Raw genomic sequence first — 12710 nt, forward strand, 5'->3', positions numbered from 1 at the left:
GACCAGTGTGAGGTATCAGAACAGGAGCAGATCACGGTTTGAATGGTTTGTTAGATGATTTTGACTGTAGCATTTTATATTTTGAGTCTTCATGTAAACCATGTCTAATACAGCCTGTTCACAGGTCGATATCGACCATGGGTTGGTTGTTTTGATTAGTATTTAAAAAATGTTTTTGTTTGTTTTTTTTGGCTGTTTGCTTTGTATTGTGAATAAACCTGCACTTGCATCCAAACCCACCTGTGAGTCCTTTTTACAGGAGTAAAAATAATAAAGGCTACTCGAATATTTACGGTAGGTTGAGCGTTTGTTTTTGTTCTATTCCAGCATTTACGGTAGCTCGCTTGCTAAATAGTCTCGAATAAAAAGCAATAAAAATAAATGTAAAGGATTTGAAAGGTTTAGTAATGGATCTGAAGCAGATATAATGTGCCTGTAATGTGTTTTGCATGAGATGTGGGTTCTGAGCACAAGCACATAATCTTAATAAAAAGATTTTCCACACCTGCTAAGACGGAGTGAATAAAACCATTACTGAATGTAGCATGATTAATTCATGTCTGTACTTGGCAACAAACATTTCTGCCTAATTTGTAAGAGGACTGTAACATCCCGGCACATCCATTACACCCACTGAAAGATGGATGGGTTTATTTATGAGTCCTTACTGGTGCTGTACATTGATTTATACCCACTGATCAAGCTGCTGGAGAACATGCATGCTAATTTGGTGGGGCTACACGTGTACCTGTATGTAAGTGTAATATACAGCAACAAAAATATCATACCAACAACAGGTGTAGCCAAAGGTTTATGTACTTGTGAGGTGCACAGGTGGAGCGGTCCTGGTCCCTCCTGTGTGGAGTTTGCATGTTCTCCCCGTATCTGCGTGGGTTTCCTCCAGGAGCTCCGGTTTCCTCCCACAGTCCAAAGATGTGCAAGTGAGGTGAAGTGGAGATTCAAAATTGTCCATGACTGTGTTTGACATTGAACTTGTGAACTGATGAATCTTGTGTGATGAGTAACTACCGTGTCTGTCATAAATGTAACCAAAGTGTGTAAAACATGACGTTAAAATCCTAATAAACAAACAGTACTGTGACAGTATACAGTCTGAGCAGTTGAGGGTTAAGGGCCTTGCACAAGGGTCCAACAACGGCAACCTGGCAGTGGTGTGGCTTGAACCACCTTCTAAACACTAGGCCAGTACCTTAACCGCTAGGCTACAACTGAAGGTTCTGGGTTTGATTCCCAGGTGGAGCAGATAGGGTCCTTTCTGTGTGAAGTTTGCATGTTCTCCACATGTCTGTGTGGGTTTACTCCCACAGTCCAAAGTAAGGATGTAACGATACACTCTACCCACGATGCGATTTACAATACTGGGTTCACGATATGATTTTTCCCGATTTTTTAAACAAAATGAAATTGAAGACAAAGTTTCCTTTTATTATTTCTCTTAAAAAATAAAATAAAATACTGCATTTGTGCTGATCTTTTATTTATCTAAATAATGAATGCCCTTTTATTTTTGAGGTAGGTACAAACTATGCAAAACAATGTTGCACATTTCCCTTTTTGTGTAAAAAAAAACCCTGAAATGAAATAAATCCCACATTAAATAAATAAATGAATAATACAAATAAAGAAAGTATCCTCACATAAATAAATCTGGCTGGAAAATTCCGAACCTGGCAACCCTGTAGTGACGTCAACCAGGCGAGGTGAATAGCGTCAGTGGCCTCTGCTGATTAAAGTGAATATCAATTCATTATACAAGTAAACTGATTTGAATCGTTACACATGTGAATCGATTTGTAACTATCTTGTGGTGCATCATTACATCCCTAGTCCAAAGACATGCAGTCGGGTTAATTGGAGATGCTAAACTGCCCTATGGGTGTGTGTGAGTGTGTGTGTGTGTTTGCCCTGTGATGGACTGGCGACGTGTCCAAGGTGGTTCCAGCATTTCGCCCAGTGGATTATACCCACCGTGACCCTGAATCAGATAAAGCGGTGGTAAAACAGAGTAAATAAATAAATGATTAAGCCTGATTCTATTTATGCATAAAATGTATATAAATATTGTAAGTTTGCTCTTTAAATAAAATGATCGACGTTTGTCTCCGCTCGATGCTGTTTGTAATTTCAGTGGATGAAAAGGGAAAACGTGGTTTTTCTGTTTTGGGAGGCGTAATTATCCCCGCCACAAGTAATGACAGGCTTTTAAATTAAGGGTTTGAAAAGGATGGCAAACTCTGGCACAGCGCTGGTGTAGCGCTGGAACAATGTGGAACGGGGGTGAGGCTTATGTGAGACTTGTTTCTGCAGCATGGAAGCTAATTAGTCTGCTAATGGGAAATGAAATTAACTGCTATTAGGAGACGTAATTGAATATTAATGAGAAAACCAGCATAAATGATATTAGGTTGAATAAAAGAACCTCCTGTTATTTTATATTTATGTACTAATTTATGTAAAATTAATGATAAAACTAATTTCTATTAAAAAGAGGGAGGAAGGGGAATTGAAACAGCAGATTAGCATGTAGCGTTTAGGTACTTGAAATTTTTTAAGGGTTTTTTGAAAAGGAAGCAGAAGGTTTTCAGTGCAAAATCAATTGATTTGTCCTATAAATTAAACATGTAGAACAGAATTTACCATTTTCACCTTGTATGTTGTTGTTAAAGAAAAAGACTGCATGGCTGAATTTGATCTCATATACACCGATCAGCCACAACATTAAAACCACCTCCTGGTTTCTACACTCACTGTCCATTTTATCAGCTCCACTTACCATATAGAAGCACTTTGTAATTCTACAATTACTGACTGTAGTCCATCTGTTTCTCTACATATTTTTTTAACCTCCTTTCACCCTGTTCTTTAATGGTCAGGACTCTCCCAGGACCCCCACAGAGCAGGTATTATTTAGGTGGTGGATCATTCTCAGCACTGCAGTGACACTGACATGGTGGTGGTGTGTTAGTGTGTGTCATGCTGGTATGAGTAGATCAGACACAGCAGCGCTGCTGGAGTTTTTAAACACCTCACCGTCACTGCTGGACTGAGAATAGTCCACCAACCAAAAATATCCAGCCAACAGCGCCCCATGGGCAGCGTCCTGTGACCACTGATGAAGGTCTAGAAGATGACCAACTCGAACAGCAGCAATAGATGAGCGCTCGTCTCTGACTTTACATCTACAAGGTGGACCAACTAGGTAGGAGTGTCTAATAGAGTGGACAGTGAGTGGATACGGTATTTAAATACTCCAGCAGCGCTGCTGTGTCTGATTCACTCATACCAGCACAACACACACTAACACACCACCACCATGTCAGTGTCACTGCAGTGCTGAGAATGATCCACCACCTACATAATACCTGCTCTGTAGTAGTCCTGTGGGGGTCCTGACCATTGAAGAACAGCATGAAAGGGGGCTAACAAAGCATGCAGAGAAACAGATGTACTACAGTGAGTAATTGTAGAACTACAAAGTGCTTCTATATTGTAAGTGGAGCTGATAAAATGGACAGTGAGTGTAGAAACCAGGAGGTGGTTTTAATGTTATGACTGATCAGTGTAAATCACAGTGTGATTAGTGTATTCAGAACCAGTGGTGTTTATGTAAATGTTTACATTTTGCTTGCTCTTTTTTTGTGAAAGGGCGGCACAGTGGCTTGGTGGGTAGCACTGTCGCCTCACAGCAAGAAAGTCCTGGGTTTGATCCCCAGGTGGGTCGGTCCGTGTCCTTTCTGTGTGGAGTTTGCATGTTCTCCCGTGTCTGTGTGGGTTTCCTCTTGGTGCTCTGGTTAAAAAAAAAAAATGCAGTCAATTGAAAATTGCCTTAAGCTACTTGAAATTGCTGTGAGTGTGTGTGTGTGTGTGTGTGTTTGCTTTGTGATGGACTGGCTTGTCTGAGGTGTTTCCTTCCTTTCGGCCAATAAATCAGACCCATCGTTACCCTGACCAGAATAAAGCAGTGGAAAAACAGACTACGAATATGATTTATATGTATGTTAAATAAATAATAAAATGTAAAATGCTGTGATGGATTGGATCCTGTCCAGGGTGTTCCTGCGTGGCAAAACTTTCTGGTGAAACCGCAACAGCTGCAACCCTGACCAGGATAAAACGTTTGATTGAAAATAAAATGCAATTAAAACATTCGACTTCATTGGAAAATTGTTTCCCACTTTGTTACTTAAGGGCGGCACGGTGGGTAGCACTGTTGCCTCACAGCAAGAAGGTCCTGGGTTCGACCCCCGGCTGGGCGGTCCGGGTTTTTTCTGTGCAGTTTGCATGTTCTCTCAGTGTCTACGTGGGTTTCCTCTGGGAGCTCCGATTTCCTCAAGTTAATTGGCGACACTGAATTGCCCTATAGGTGAATGTGTGCGTTTGTGTGCCCTGTGATGGACTGGCGCCCTGTCCAGGGTGTTACTGTGTGCCTTGCGCCCATTGAAAAGCTGGGATAGGCTCCAGCAGACCCCCCGCGACCCTAATTGGATAAGCGGTTAAGAAAGTAAGTGAGAGTGAGTTACTTGATTTGTTTATTTATGATATATATAATTAAGGTTAATCAAGTTATAGTTCTTACACAGGAATCAATGTGAGCTGTGACCCACACGAACCCTTCCAGAGGTTCCGTCCTCCATAAACCGTCCTCCCTTAAACCCTCTTCTTGCTCGGTCCGGATTCTCATTAACCGTTTCTCCCTAAACAACTCCACACTTGACAGTTAATTAGCCAAATAAATCGCACAGCCTCGCAAATCATTTTAATTGTTGGTCTCTGACTGCCTCCCGCAATTAAATGTTTAGACCGCGGTTCAGATCGGCTCAGAATGCAGCCTTGATGAACTGTGTACTCATTAAATGTTCTGCTGGATAAACAGATGAACCACAAAATAAAGACGACACACGTGATGATGAATTTAGAGCTCATACTGATTAACCTTTTCTTAAAACCTCTCGCAGATATAAACATTTTAAAGCAGTCGGGTTAGTCAAGGTCAAAAGTTTACATACAATTAAGATGGACATGTTAATGAGAGTTCAGTTGATGGTGCTGGGATTGTGGTTGTTTCTGCAACTGTCCATTTTTCTGAATTATACATATGATGAATTGGCACCCTGTTCAGGGTGTGTTCATGTTCTGCCCTATTGTATTGGAATATGCTGATAACATTAAAACCACCTCCTTGTTTCTACACTCACTGTCCATTTTATCAGCTCCACTTACCATATAGAAACACTTTGTAGTTCTACAATTACTGACTGTAGTCCTTCTGTTTCTCTCCTTTTTTTTAGCCTGCTTTCACCCTGTTCTTCAATGGTCAGGACCCCCACAGGACCCCCACAGGACCACCACAGAGTAGGTAGTATTTAGGTGGTGGATCATTCTCTTCTCTGTACTGCAGTTACAATGACATGGTGGTGGTGTGTTAGTGTGTGTTGTGCTGGTATGAGTGGATCAGACACAGCAGCGCTGCTGGAGTATTTAAATACCGTGTCCACTCACTGTCCACTCTATTAGACACTCCTACCTAGTTGGTCCACCTTGTAGATGTAAAGTCAGAGACGATCGCTCATCTGTTGCTGCTGTTTGAGTTGGTCATCTTCTAGACCTACATCGGTGGTCACAGGACGCTGCCCATGGGGCGCTGTTGACTGGATATTTTTGGTTGCTGGACTATTCTCAGTCCAGCAGTGACAGTGAGGTGTTTAAAAACTCCAGCAGCGCTGCTGTGTCTGATCCACACATACCAGCACAACACACACTAACAGACCACCACCATGTCAGTGTCACTGCAGTGCTGAGAATGATCCACCACACAATCCAGAAAAAAAGCTGCCATGCAATTGAGGTGTTTTTTCATTGTTTGTATAACTGTCAACAAGTGAAGTAAAGCTTGCTTGGCTGTGGAGAGTTTCGCTTATGTTCCAGCAGCTTCTGATCCATAACAGACATGTTTTTTAGTGGTCCTTGGATTTCATTGACTATCCAGACATGTATCCTCCTTGTGATGCTAAGCAGTGGGTAGCTCAGTGGTTAATGTACTGAATTATTGATTAGGAGGTTGCTGGTTCAAGCCCCACCACTGCTACAATGCCATTGTGGGCCCCTGAGCAAGGCCCTTGCATTGTAAATGTAATTTACATGGATATAATTGTACGATCCTCTCAGCATACTAAGGTGACACTTTGGGTTTCTTTTTCAGAACCTTGGTAGGAGACCACTGTTCCATGTTCTTTTCTAAAGTAAGTCATACTATTAATAAAATCCAAAAAAAGCCAAACATGTTTCTTACAAGCATATGTAAAGTTTTCAGTTCAGTTGTGGGCTTCAAATGTGTGTGTGTGTGTGTGTGTGTGTGCTTGTTCCTGGACTCCTGTAGTTCTCCATCTGCTGTTGGTCTCTTAATGCACCATAAATATGCATAATCTGCATAAACACACAACACACACACACATGTACAATATGGACAAAAGCCATGTGTTGTGATTGAGCCACAACAGTTGCTATAACAGGTGCAATAAATCAACTATATAAAGGAAACTATACACTTTAATAGTGTACAAACAGTTTAGGGAAGGCCCCTTTAATATGTGTTTTATGTGGGTTTCTTGATGTCTCAGTCACTGTATAAACAGCTATCCAGCAGCTGATGACTTGTATTGCTGGTCCAGAATTCGAACGAAGTTTTTCTGAGTTCAGCAACTTAAAAAAAAAATAAAAAATACAATAAAAACGCAGCATTATTCTTATTTCCACTCTGTTTTTAAAGGTAAACAACATTTTCTTTTCTGCTGCTTACTGACAGCAGGACGCATCGTGTTATTCCCTCCAGTCTGCGATATGAAAATGGACATGTTCCAGCGTAATAGGTTTCTGAGGAATAGCAACACCTCAGTGTAGCTTAGAAGAAACCACAAACATACTAATTTCAGAGAGCATGGCCGAAGCCATGTCTGAGGTTTATTCTCCCAAACAGAGGGTCCAGAGTTTACATTTTTAACACTATATAAGAGACAGTGTTGGTTTTAATTAAGGCCGGTAACCCTCAACAGCTTGGCTCACTAATTTTTTGGAACCAAAGGATTTTGTTCCATTCAAGTGGCACCAGTTCTGAATTTGGAACTCTTTCAGGTTTTTACACTGGGCCCCTGTCCAGTTTAATTTTGTTGTTGTGCTTTGTTCTCCTTCACCCTTTTGTATGCATAGCCCTTATAACCATCCACAGGTTCCCTAATTTAAGCCACACAGTGTTGGTTTGCTCTTCGAGATATACATGTAGCTACAGACATTAGTCACCGGTCCATTACCAGAGGTTGCTGCTTCAGTCCTGATATCGGTCAATAGTTAAGGTTGCCGTAACAATGGCTTCAGTTTCAGTAAAAAAAAAAAAACTATTGTGCATCAATAACAAGGATCCAGTTTCATTACCATTGTTGGGGTGTGGGAGCCTACCCCAACTTTTCAATGTGCGCAAGGCACACAGTAACACCCTGGACGGGGCGCCGGTCCATTGCAGGGCAGACACACACACACATACACACACACACAAACAGTGCTGTAATTAATGCACTGTTTCACTGGCCTGAATAATTTTACGTTTTTAACTGTTGTTTTCTTGTTGTCTCCTGAAAATCAGTTTTGGGAGCGCCCAGCTTTGTTAGCATCTCTAATTTACTTCTTTATTGCAATCACAGTCCTGATATTTAAATATAGAGTTCTTTTTTTAAAGAAACCTGTTCCAGTACTAAATAATGTCTAGGTTTGGCACCTGGCATCTATATTACATTTTACTAACTCCACTTTCCCTGGGACTGAATAATAGATAAAGAGAGACCAGGCTATGTCCAATAATGTGACAAATCCACTGATTGGATGAGTCAGACTGTTATAATAAAGCCAAACGTTCCAGTTTTTAAAGGAAAAGGGTTCCATCATTTCTCCAGGCAGTTCTTTATTATTAATATGAACGTGTGGAGGCTTATGGAGTGTTCTGCAATAATAATTTTATTCCTTCATTCATGGACCCATCATCGTGGGAACAGAATTAGGACAAATGAATATTTATTCTATATGCACAGAAGGTTTTTGTCAATAACAGAGCAAGGATCTTCAGTCTGGCGAAGACGTTTCACCTCTGGTGACAGTGAGCCGTACACATCTGTAATAAATCGAGGACAAAAGACCAATTTAAAAAAAGCACCAATAGCAATAAATACATTAGAACTAAGTAACAAAAGATGTGAATATAGTCCAATTCATGAACCAAAAAGGAAATGAAGGAGATTCTTTCTCTTTGTGACTGACCAGTTGAAACATCCTTTTTGTCTAAGAGACTAAAAAGATAAAATGAATATATCGTTATGATACGTTTAATTTTAAGTTCATAAAGGATTTTCTAAGAATGTGCTCGGTCTATTATTCACTCAGAGCAATGTGAATTATTAATGTGGTCGAGTTATAAAATTTATAAAGTCACTTCACTTTGTGGCATAGCTTTCTTATTCCTCTTACTTCATATATAAGTGGGGCTAGTTTAAACAGCAAGAAGTGCCCAGGCTCGATTCCCGAGCCGGCGGCCAGGGTCCTTTCTTTGTGGAGTTTGCATGTTCTCCTTGTGTCTGAGTGGGTTTGCTCTGGGAGCTCTAGTTTCCACCCACAAGTCCAAAGACAGGTTAACTGGAGATATAAAATTGCCCTTGTGTCTAAACCTGTGTGTGTGTGTGTGTGTGTCCTGTGATGGACTGTCAACCTGTTCGGGGTGTTTCCTTCCTTTTGTCCAACAGATCAGACCCAACGTGATCCTGACCAGGATAAAGCGGTGGTAAAACAGACAATTAATGAATGAATGAATGAACAGTGGTCTTTTTGCCAAGGTTGGGGAGATAACCCAAACTTTAATGCTGAGAGGAAAGAACATTCAAAACAGGTCTGACACTCTGGTCCCACTGTAGTTTACAACATGTAGCATGAAGCCTCCACAAGAGGGCATTTGCATACAGGTTTATTTAATTATTATTACTTTTCTCTGCGACCCTGATATCCACAACAAATGCTTTTAACAGTTTAAAACACAATTGGTCCCAGAATAGGGCCTTGTGGAATACCTGTTAATCAACTCAGCAGTGTATTTTAATTTCAGCACTGATGCAGTTTTTATCATTTTGTTGTCAGTTCAGCTTATGATGAATCTCACAGCATGTTAATCATCATGTTAATCAATCAAACGTCCTGCGGAACCGTCGGTGATACAGATGCAGAAAGGTTTATCTCAACGCTCGGGTTTAGAGACTGTTGGATAAAATAAGAAGCAACATTCGTCTTCTTTTCTCTCGGCAGCTTCAGATAAACAACAGTTTGTTTTTTGCTGCTGACAACAGGATGCATCGTGTAATTGCCTCCAGCCTGAGATATGAAAATTGTCGTGCTCCAAAGTAATAGGTTTTCTCTAGAATAGTATTGCATCGGAGTCGCCTCTGGGTGACCACTTGAATTTTAATGTTAAAGAACGTGGCTAAATCCCACCCCTACGTCCCCTTAATGGCTTTAACATCCTCAAGTCCTGATCAGGCTTTCCACAGGATCTGTAGGAATTTGGTTTTAAAAAGCATTTGTGAAGTCAGACAAAAGGGTCGAGTCTAGGGCTGTGCAGATTGTCTTGTTTCAATAGCTACAATCCATACTGGTGATTTTTTAATGCATTTTTCCCCCAATTTAGTCATATCCAATTACCCGGTTGTATTTCACCTCTACTGCTGCAGACCTCCATTCCTGACCAAGGAGGGCCAAACCAACACACGCCCTCTGAGACATGTGCTGCAGTCGCCCTGCACAAGGTGAGCTCACATGGAGATCCGTATCATGCACCGAGAGTCACGCACTGATCTCCATTATCCCCTGTCTCTGTACAGGTGCCATCGACGAGCCAGTGGAAGTCGTAATTGCAGCAGGTAGAAGGGCCACACCAACACACCCCCCCTCTGAGACATGTGCTGCAGTCGCCCTGCACAAGGTGAGCTCACATGGAGAGTCACACACTGATCACCATTATCCCCCGTCTATATGCAGGTGAGAGGAATCCAGTCCTGGAATTGTATTCCTTCCCGAGCAAGCCAGTCACTGTCTGTACAGGTGCTCGGCCTGCCAGTAGCAAAGCTGAGATTCAAACCCTCTGTGTTAGCTCTGGTGCTGGTCAAGCTCCTCCATACTGTTGATTCTTTACTTGTTTTGTCAGCTGGACCAAAACAGTGGACGAAAGCTGATCTGACTGACCACACCAATGCATAGACGTATAATAACAAAATAATTAACTTAGCCTTGCACCTAGCTACTTTTACTACTTAATATTAATACTTTGAATGCTACTGTTTGCATGATACATCTAGTGATGCGCATGAACACATCGTCAGTGATAGTACCTGGGGTCATAGGGTGTTTCGGGTCTTTCAGCTACAGACACCTTCACCCAGGTGACCTGACCAGGAGTGATCAGTTCCCAGCCTGTGTCCAAGTAGCAATAGCCCACGGTTTATCCCTCCCAATCCACAACCATCTTGAAGCTTTCTCTGCTGCTTCTGAAGCTTGTCTGATGGCTTTCCTTTTCTGTGCGCCAGTGCTACCCAGGACGCTATAAGCTTTGCAAAGTGATCTTCCTGCAAAGCCCCTCGCCCCCATTTCAATTGGTAAGCACGGCGCCCTCCACCCCCTTCTGCGGCACTCCTCCACCAGCTCCATGTATTTGCCCCTCTTCCTTTCGTTGGCCTACTCCATCCGTTCTTCCCAAGGTACTGTCAGCTCCAGTATGACCACCTGCTTTAACTTATCCGAAACCAGCACATGTGCTGCACCTAGGAGGCCTGCTTGAGTTCTTGGCTCGGGTTTGGGATGTTCACCAGCTCTTACAAATGTGACTTCACACCGTGATGGTCTATGGCACTTGGCCTGGTCGATGGCGCTGCAGATGTGCTCAGCTATTACCTTCAGCACCTGGTCATGTAGCCAGCGGAAACGCCCTTCCCCAAGTGCTAATATTTACTCCCAAATGTGTTTAAAAACAGAATCTATGTTTTCCGCTCACACAGGACTCATATCACATGTATCACATGACTCATATCACATCTAATGCACTAGCATAAACAACCTGCTGACCTTATTAAACCATGAACTTGCATATTTTCTTGCTTCTTTTACAGCTGCCACAGCGGATCGTTCGGGTCCGTGTACCTGATTTCCTCCCATCTGTTAACATCCGTCCTGTAGAGTTCTAACACGGATGGCCTTTGCAGCGCGGCTTTAATGGAAAACATGATGAGCCATGACGAAATAAAGTGAAAAAGACATCTAGAAAGGGTTTGAGATGAGTGAAACACTAATTTAATTAGTTACACTGCATGTTATACCTAAATAAACCATTAGAGAGGTGCATGGGAAGCACGACTAGCGTGTTTGCCGAGCGCACTTTTTCCACACCTCCTATGCATACACCGATCAGCCATAACATTAAAACCACCTCCTTGTTTCTACACTCACTGTCCATTTTATCAGCTCCACTTACCATATAGAAGCACTTTGTAGTTCTACAATTACTGCCTGTAGATCATCTGTTTCTCTGCATGCTTTGTTAGCCCCTTTTTATGCTGTTCTTCAATGGTCAGGACCCCCACAGGACCACCACAGAGCAGGTATTATTTGGGTGGTGGATCATTCTCAGCACTGCAGTGACACTGACATGGTGGTGGTGTGTTAGTGTGTGTTGTGCTGGTATGAGTGGATAAGACACAGCAGCGCTGCTGGAGTGTTTAAACACCTCACTGTCATTGCTGGACTGAGAATACTCCACCAACCAAAAATATCCAGCCAACAGCGCCCCGTGGGCAGCGTCCTGTGACCATTCATGTGATGAAAGTCTAGAAGATGACCGACTCAAACAGCAGCAACAGATGAGCGATCGTCTCTGACTTTACATCTACAAGGTGGACCAACTAGGTAGGAGTGTCTAATAGAGTGGACAGTGAGTGGACACAGTATTTAAATACTCCAGCAGCGCTGCTGTTTCTGATCCACTCATACCAGCACAACACACACTAACACACCACCATGTCAGTGTCACTGCAGTGCTGAGAATGATCCAACACCTAAATAATACCTGCTCTGTGGTGGTCCTGTGGGGGTCCTGACCATTGAAGAACAGGGTGAAAGCAGGCTAAAACCGTATGCAGAGAAATAAATGGACTACAGTCAGTAATTGTAGAACTACAAAGTGATTCTATATGGTAAGTGGAGCTGATAAATGGACATTGAGTGTAGAAACAAGGAGCTGGTTTTAATGTTATGGCTGATCGGTGTATATTTCATTCCTGTTTCCAAGGCAAGGCAACAGACATCAGTGGCCAGTTCGAGTCCAGTTAGCCATTGTCAGCCTTGCACTTTGAATAGGAAGGATGTGAACTAATTCACTTCTGCAACTTTCTATGCATGTTTTCATTGAGCTTAAAAGAGAACCAGCAGGAAGCGCACACTAAAATAAATGTGCTAATCCAACATTTAAGTAAACCTGCTGGTGTAATTACCACAAAGGCAAATGAACAAGCAGCTGAAAGATCTGAATATAAACCAGTTAACGCTCCACCATCTTCCTCAATATTTCACTTATACATGTGTTTATAGCACCCTGTATCATACCGTCTCTGCAGAGT

The 12710-nt window shown here is 42.1% G+C and overlaps 2 long non-coding RNA genes across 3 annotated transcripts; both read left to right on the forward strand.

Moving 5' to 3' along the window:
• Positions 1 to 215: 215 nt before the first annotated feature.
• On the forward strand, positions 216 to 9782 carry LOC134327126 (uncharacterized). Of its 2 annotated transcripts, none has more exons than XR_010014672.1 (3): positions 216 to 294; positions 5310 to 5373; positions 9734 to 9782. It is a non-coding gene; the product is annotated as an uncharacterized LOC134327126 (long non-coding RNA). The 2 variants fall into 2 exon arrangements; XR_010014671.1 differs by lacking the exon at positions 9734 to 9782 and adding an exon at positions 6221 to 6260.
• On the forward strand, positions 9779 to 11334 carry LOC134327125 (uncharacterized). The gene is made up of 3 exons (XR_010014670.1): positions 9779 to 9851; positions 9927 to 10027; positions 11208 to 11334. It is a non-coding gene; the product is annotated as an uncharacterized LOC134327125 (long non-coding RNA).
• The last annotated feature ends 1376 nt before the right edge of the window (positions 11335 to 12710 follow it).

Source organism: Trichomycterus rosablanca, chromosome 14 (genome assembly GCF_030014385.1).
Source record: "Trichomycterus rosablanca isolate fTriRos1 chromosome 14, fTriRos1.hap1, whole genome shotgun sequence".
In the NCBI taxonomy this organism is placed as follows: domain Eukaryota; kingdom Metazoa; phylum Chordata; class Actinopteri; order Siluriformes; family Trichomycteridae; genus Trichomycterus; species Trichomycterus rosablanca.